Source organism: Silurus meridionalis, unplaced genomic scaffold, assembly GCF_014805685.1.
Source record: "Silurus meridionalis isolate SWU-2019-XX unplaced genomic scaffold, ASM1480568v1 Scaffold281, whole genome shotgun sequence".
NCBI classification, from domain to species: Eukaryota; Metazoa; Chordata; class Actinopteri; order Siluriformes; family Siluridae; genus Silurus; species Silurus meridionalis.
The window spans coordinates 1-8,245 of record NW_025804514.1 but is presented as its reverse complement, the minus strand read 5'-3'; the positions used below and the strand labels follow the sequence as shown (position 1 = coordinate 8,245).

General features: G+C 38.6%; 1 long non-coding RNA gene across 1 annotated transcript; it reads left to right on the top strand.

Moving 5' to 3' along the window:
• The first annotated feature begins 208 nt into the window (after window positions 1-208).
• LOC124382451 lies at window positions 209-940 on the top strand. The gene is made up of 3 exons (XR_006925030.1): window positions 209-313; window positions 624-651; window positions 742-940. It is a non-coding gene; the product is annotated as an uncharacterized LOC124382451 (long non-coding RNA).
• The last annotated feature ends 7,305 nt before the right edge of the window (window positions 941-8,245 follow it).

The following is an 8,245-nucleotide window of genomic DNA, read 5'->3' as shown; positions in this document are numbered from 1 at the left end:
ACCATGTGATTTCATTGTTCTGCCAGTAGATGAGATACCAAGTGTTAGATGTGCTGCTCATTTGCAGGTTTTAGAGACAGAGACGGTGTAACAGCATGGACTCTGCATCTGGTTCATCAACTGAGACCGTAAACACGGTGTGGGTCGCGTTCATGGACAACATTCCAGTTGTCTCGCCATCAAAGGAGCTAGTGGAGTTGGCGTTGGCTCTGAGATACGGAATACAGAGTTGATCATAGAGAAGGAGAAAGCCTTTAATAACTTTTCCAAAAATGAGTATAATAAGAAATACAATAAGGAAAAGTATGTGCCGGTGAGTAATATTTATGAATCATATGCCCAAAAACTGATTAGCAATTTTAAACAATTTATGATTTTCAATGTTCTCAAGCTATCGTCCGGTATATAACCAAGACCCTGCAGTCTCTAATGTTAATGTTGTCCTCTATTATGAGACTGATAGAACCGGAAATTGATTATTTTCACACAGCTGTATGGTTTATCATGTGTCCTTCTTTATATAATGTGTAAATATAATGTAAATATCAGGTATAATTATTTCTTGTCCTGGTCATTATTGTCTGTTTCTGGTAACATGATTTTTTTCTTTTTCCTTTTAAAAGCCGACTGAACCAATGCCAGGTGTAGTAGGTGTGTTATTCCTGCTCTTCTTCTCACAAATATTACTGAAATGCATTGAATAAAATCATAGTATGGAAATATTTTCGCTTTTTTCCACAGAGATCAGAAAAGAAGATCGTGATGAATATGTGAGGAAAATGAAAGTTTCCAAACAGGCACTGCAGCAGACCCCTCCAGAGTGATGGTCAAGCTTTACTGATGAGTTTTATGAAGTTCATTATCCATCACACAGGATGAAATTTCAGTGTAAACTCCTGAAATTCACCAGAAGGGCTAAATAAACACATACAGAAATGTACACGTGAACGCCTTATCCTTATTACTTTAACACCAACATACACAGTGTTTAACACTAAATCATTATAAACAGTAGATGAACACAGTCTACCTTATGACTTCTTTATGCCTTTTTTGTCCACTGTGTGTGAGTCTGTACTCATCATATCATCATAAAAGTATAGATACCTTCCTGCAAAACTCCCTTCATTAAAAGTGAAAAGTCACCAATTTCAATATGAATTTAGGAAAAGTCTTCAAGTATCTGATTTGAACAGTTCTTGAGTATTTGACTCGTATTGTACATAGACTCAAAAAATTATTTGTTGGCCTTACTTAACTTTTTATGTCAACAGGCTCCACGTAACTCAGTGAGGCTGCATTTAAGTAACAATATTTATTTCAGTAAACTTTATTTAATTACATAAAGTTAATGTAATGTTGTTTAGTTAAATCAACGTAATATATTAAAACTAAATCAAGAATGTTAAGTTCATTTATTTTACTTATTACAAAAATACTAAAACTATAAGCATTTACAAAATAACACAAAACAAATAATAATACAAAAGTCTTATTTTCTAATATTTCCTCTTGAAACTGAAAAAAAAGCTAACAATGCATCAGTTATACAATGCAAAACCAAAATTAAAAGGAATGAACATGGTCGGTACACTGTAATAAAATAAAAGTTGAGTTAAGTTAAAGAATTTAGTAAATTTGCTGCAAAGCGATTTTGAGTTACTCAACTTCCGTGGTTAAAGTTACGCCAAATCATTGTAGAAAGTGGATTGAAACTGCTAGATTAATTTAGGTATAACTTCCTCAGTAAGTTCATCTAACCTTCCTCAGTAGGTACATCTAACTAGTCATCATAAATTTGTTTAAAGTTATAAAGGGGTTGAGTGAACTTTAAAAAACGAGTAGGAGAACTACAGACCTGAAGTTCAGCAAACTCAAAAAGCTTTGAAGCAAATCTACTAAATTTTTAAGTTGGTTCAACTTAAATTACTTCTTTAATTTACAGCTTTAAATCTTTCAATTCAATTCAATTCATTTTAATTTGTATTGCGCTTTTAACAATGAACATTTTCTCAAAGCAGCTTTACACAGATAATGTGGTGATTAAAAGTGAAGATGTTCTTTATAAGTAAGTTTGTCTCTGATGAAGTAGCCGGTGGCGACTGTGGTGAAGGAAAAACTCCTCGAGACGGCATAAGGAAGAAACCTTGAGAGGAAACAGACTCAAGAGGAACCCATCCTCATCTGGGTTGCACGAATGTCCATTTATAGCAGATATACGATGTTGCGGGGTTCAGTGATGATGATCAGAAGTGAAATGTAGTCCTGAGTCAGTGTAGCAGACTGTTGACATTAACTACAGTCCAATCCATCCTCAAAGCTCCGTTCTTACTCCGAATTTCATGGAACCACCCAAGGCGTTGATGAGAAACCGTCCCAAGCTGCACAGAGTTTCCTCCAGTCGAAGAGAACACTATCCAGAGGCAGGCCTGGACGAAGTGGGAAGATCCACGGAGGGAGGAGGGGCAGGAACAGTGGTCACTGGAACCTCAGGAGCATGTTTAACTCGACAGAGAGAGAGAGAAGAGAGAGAGAGAAGAGGGTGACAGGAAGAGATGGATATGGATAATTAAGTGTCTTTATTTGTTGTATGAAAGTTAATGTCACTGTGCAGTTTGGACTCTGGCAAGACTCGCTATGGCAGCATAACTAAAAGGGAGAACCAGAAGGTAACACAGAAATGAGGGATCTCTGGGATAAGAGACGACCCACCACACCACCGTCAACAAACCTGAGTGAACGTGTGAAAGTGAGGGGACGACAGCATACAAATATCCCAGTCTACCAAACACTCTATATCCATGTTCCCGCCAGATCTGCACCTTTACCTAAGAAAAAATCTACTGATAAAAGACTCGACTAAATAAATACGTTTTCAACCTCGACTTGAACACTGAGACTGTATCTGATTTGAACAGTTCTTGAGTATTTGACTCGTATTGTACATAGACTCAAAAATTATTTGTTGGCCTTACTTAACTTTTTATGTCAACAGGCTCCACGTAACTCAGTGAGGCTGCATTTAAGTAACAATATTTATTTCAGTAAACTTTATTTAATTACATAAAGTTAATGTAATGTTGTTTAGTTAAATCAACGTAATATATTAAAACTAAATCAAGAATGTTAAGTTCATTTATTTTTACTTATTACAAAAAATACTAAAACTATAAGCATTTACAAAATAACACAAAACAAATAATAATACAAAAGTCTTATTTTCTAATATTTCCCTCTTGAAACTGAAAAAAAAAAGCTAACAATGCATCAGTTATACAATGCAAAACCAAAATTAAAAGGAATGAACATGGTCGGTACACTGTAATAAAATAAAAAGTTGAGTTAAGTTAAAGAATTTAGTAAATTTGCTGCAAAGCGATTTTGAGTTACTCAACTTCCGTGGTTAAAGTTACGCCAAATCATTGTAGAAAGTGGATTGAAACTGCTAGATTAATTTAGGTGTATTTTCTTCAGGATATCAAATTTGATTTCATAAATCAAGTCATATAGGAGAGAAACAGCTGTAGGGACGTCTTGCACATTCCAGCACAACTCTAAAAATACAGACAGGCACCTTACATTTGGGTTTGAATGGATGGTGGCAACGTCATCTTCAGCAACAGTTAAGACCCCTTCTTCATCCCTGTTGTGTCAAGTCAAGTTTATTTCTATAGCGCTTTTCACAACAGACATTGTCCTAAAGCAGCTTTACAGAACAGTGAGGGTGAACAGTGTGCATTTATCCCTGATGAGCAGCCGTGGTGACTGTGGCAAGGAAAAACTCCTCGAGACGGCATAAGGAAGAAACCTTGAGAGGAAACAGACTCAAGAGGAACCCATCCTCATCTGGGTTGCACGAATGTCCATTTATAGCAGATATACGATGTTGCGGGGTTCAGTGATGATGATCAGAAGTGAAATGTAGTCCTGAGTCAGTGTAGCAGACTGTTGACATTAACTACAGTCCAATCCATCCTCAAAGCTCCCGTTCTTACTCCGGAATTTCATGGAACCACCCAAGGCGTTGATGAGAAACCGTCCCAAGCTGCACAGAGTTTCCTCCAGTCGAAGAGAACACTATCCAGAGGCAGGCCTGGACGAAGTGGGAAGATCCACGGAGGGAGGAGGGGCAGGAACAGTGGTCACTGGAACCTCAGGAGCATGTTTAACTCGACAGAGAGAGAGAGAAGAGGGTGACAGGAAGAGATGGATATGGATAATTAAGTGTCTTTATTTGTTGTATGAAAGTTAATGTCACTGTGCAGTTTGGACTCTGGCAAGACTCGCTATGGCAGCATAACTAAAAGGGAGAACCAGAAGGTAACACAGAAATGAGGGATCTCTGGGATAAGAGACGACCCACCACACCACCGTCAACAAACCTGAGTGAACGTGTGAAAGTGAGGGGACGACAGCATACAAATATCCCAGTCTACCAAACACTCTATATCCATGTTCCGCCAGATCTGCACCTTTACCTAAGAAAAAATCTACTGATAAAAGACTCGACTAAATAAATACGTTTTCAACCTCGACTTGAACACTGAGACTGTGTCTGAGTCCCGAACACTGATTGGAAGGTTGTTCCATAACTGTGGGGCTTTAGAAGAGAAAGATCTGCCCCCTGCTGTAGTCTTTATTATTTGAGGAACCAACAGATAGCCAGCACCCTTTGATCTAAGTAGGCGTGGAGGATTATACTGGTGCGAGACCGTTAAGTGCTTTATACGTCAGTAGTAGCATTTTATAATCAATGCGAGATTTGATTGGGAGCAGTGTAGATGATTAAAACAGGGGTGATGTGCTCATATTTTCTAGATCCAGTGAGGACTCTTGCTGCTGCATTCTGAACTAACTGAAGCTTATTTATGCACTTACTCAAACTCCCAGACAGTAAAACGTTACAGTAGTCTAATCTATATGTTACAAAAGCATGAACTAGTTTTTCTGCATCCTGTAACGACATCATTTTTCTAATTTTAGCAATATTTCTAAGGTGAAAGAAGGCGATCCTGGTGATATTTTTCACGTGAGCCTCAAAGAAAAGACTAGGGTCAATAATAACACCAAGGTCTTTGGAAGCCGTACATGCTGAAACAGAAACACCATCCAGAGATGCTACGTAATTGGAAAGTTTGCTCTCAGCTGCATTTGGTCCTAGTAAAAGTACTTCCATCTCATCTGAGTTGAGCAGAAGAAAGTTATCGAGCATCCACTGTCTAATGTCCTTTACACACTCCTCAACAATGTTAAGCTGATCTCTCTCATCTGGCTTTGCTGAAATATACAGCTGTGTATCATCAGCATAGCAATGGAAGCGAATACCATGTTTATGAATAATTTTACCAAGAGGCAGCATATATAAAGAGAAAAGCAGTGGGCCTAAGACAGATCCTTGAGGAACACCAAACTTTACCTCAGAGAGTGTGGAGAACTCACCATTTACTTCAACAAACTGATATCGATCAGTCAAATAAGACCTGAGCCAAGAGAGAGCTGTTCCTTTATTTCAACAACGTTCTCAAGTCTAGCAAGCAGTATAGTGTGATCAATGGTGTCAAAAGCTGCACTAAGGTTGAGCAAAACAAGTAAACTTCTTCCACAAATTCCTGTATGGCATTCACATTAAAAATCAAACAAAGAGATTGCAAACCATACTGTAAACACAATAAAAGACAGAAACATTTTTTGAGAATTTTTTTTTACAATTTTGCCAAGCGACGCATTTCCTGTCAACATGAACTGAAGTGGATTCAGATAAAATAAATAATTCAAAATAAAATATATATAAAATTGAAATAAAATAAAAGGCAAAAAAGTCAATCTTGTAATGCCTTTAAAGTGCTGGTGTAAAAATTTTTTCTCAAAGTGCCAGAATAATCTTAAAATGCTCCAGCAATAAACAAGCAGAGTTTCAACACATTCATTAGAGTAATGAAGTATTAACTGTTATAAACAAAACTTAAAAGTCATAAAACCTTACAATAAAACTTAACTGACTTTTTAATATGTTGTACTGTTACACAGCGACTAAACAAACAGGAACAAATCAGTACTTGCACTTTTGATCAGCCATTTGAACTGCAGCTACTTCAACTTTACCAATTTGTTTTTAAATCATTGGACTCTTGAACAGCACTGGGGGTCAAGGCCAATAAACACTTTCTGAATAGTTTCAAAAGGTGTATTTTCTTCAGGATATCAAATTTGATTTCATAAATCAAGTCATATAGGAGAGAAACAGCTGTAGGGACGTCTTGCACATTCCAGCACAACTCTAAAAATACAGACAGGCACCTTACATTTGGGTTTGAATGGATGGTGGCAACGTCATCTTCAGCAACAGTTAAGACCCCCTTCTTCATCCCTGTTGTGTCAAGTCAAGTTTATTTCTATAGCGCTTTTCACAACAGACATTGTCCTAAAGCAGCTTTACAGAACAGTGAGGGTGAACAGTGTGCATTTATCCCTGATGAGCAGCCGTGGTGACTGTGGCAAGGAAAAACTCCTCGAGACGGCATAAGGAAGAAACCTTGAGAGGAAACAGACTCAAGAGGAACCCATCCTCATCTGGGTTGCACCGAATGTCCATTTATAGCAGATATACGATGTTGCGGGGTTCAGTGATGATGATCAGAAGTGAAATGTAGTCCTGAGTCAGTGTAGCAGACTGTTGACATTAACTACAGTCCAATCCATCCTCAAAGCTCCCGTTCTTACTCCGGAATTTCATGGAACCACCCAAGGCGTTGATGAGAAACCGTCCCAAGCTGCACAGAGTTTCCTCCAGTCGAAGAGAACACTATCCAGAGGCAGGCCTGGACGAAGTGGGAAGATCCACGGAGGGAGGAGGGGCAGGAACAGTGGTCACTGGAACCTCAGGAGCATGTTTAACTCGACAGAGAGAGAGAGAGAAGAGAGAGAGAGAAGAGGGTGACAGGAAGAGATGGATATGGATAATTAAGTGTCTTTATTTGTTGTATGAAAGTTAATGTCACTGTGCAGTTTGGACTCTGGCAAGACTCGCTATGGCAGCATAACTAAAAGGAGAACCAGAAGGTAACACAGAAATGAGGGATCTCTGGGATAAGAGACGACCCACCACACCACCGTCAACAAACCTGAGTGAACGTGTGAAAGTGAGGGGACGACAGCATACAAATATCCCAGTCTACCAAACACTCTATATCCATGTTCCCGCCAGATCTGCACCTTTACCTAAGAAAAAATCTACTGATAAAAGACTCGACTAAATAAATACGTTTTCAACCTCGACTTGAACACTGAGACTGTGTCTGAGTCCCGAACACTGATTGGAAGGTTGTTCCATAACTGTGGGGCTTTAGAAGAGAAAGATCTGCCCCCTGCTGTAGTCTTTATTATTTGAGGAACCAACAGATAGCCAGCACCCTTTGATCTAAGTAGGCGTGGAGGATTATACTGGTGAGACCGTTAAGTGCTTTATACGTCAGTAGTAGCATTTTATAATCAATGCGAGATTTGATTGGGAGCAGTGTAGATGATTAAAACAGGGGTGATGTGCTCATATTTTCTAGATCCAGTGAGGACTCTTGCTGCTGCATTCTGAACTAACTGAAGCTTATTTATGCACTTACTCAAACTCCCAGACAGTAAAACGTTACAGTAGTCTAATCTATATGTTACAAAAGCATGAACTAGTTTTTCTGCATCCTGTAACGACATCATTTTTCTAATTTTAGCAATATTTCTAAGGTGAAAGAAGGCGATCCTGGTGATATTTTTCACGTGAGCCTCAAAGAAAAGACTAGGGTCAATAATAACACCAAGGTCTTTGGAAGCCGTACATGCTGAAACAGAAACACCATCCAGAGATGCTACGTAATTGGAAAGTTTGCTCTCAGCTGCATTTGGTCCTAGTAAAAGTACTTCCATCTCATCTGAGTTGAGCAGAAGAAAGTTATCGAGCATCCACTGTCTAATGTCCTTTACACACTCCTCAACAATGTTAAGCTGATCTCTCTCATCTGGCTTTGCTGAAATATACAGCTGTGTATCATCAGCATAGCAATGGAAGCGAATACCATGTTTATGAATAATTTTACCAAGAGGCAGCATATATAAAGAGAAAAGCAGTGGGCCTAAGACAGATCCTTGAGGAACACCAAACTTTACCTCAGAGTGTGGAGAACTCACCATTTACTTCAACAAACTGATATCGATCAGTCAAATAAGACCTGAGCCAAGAGAGAGCTGTTCCTTTATT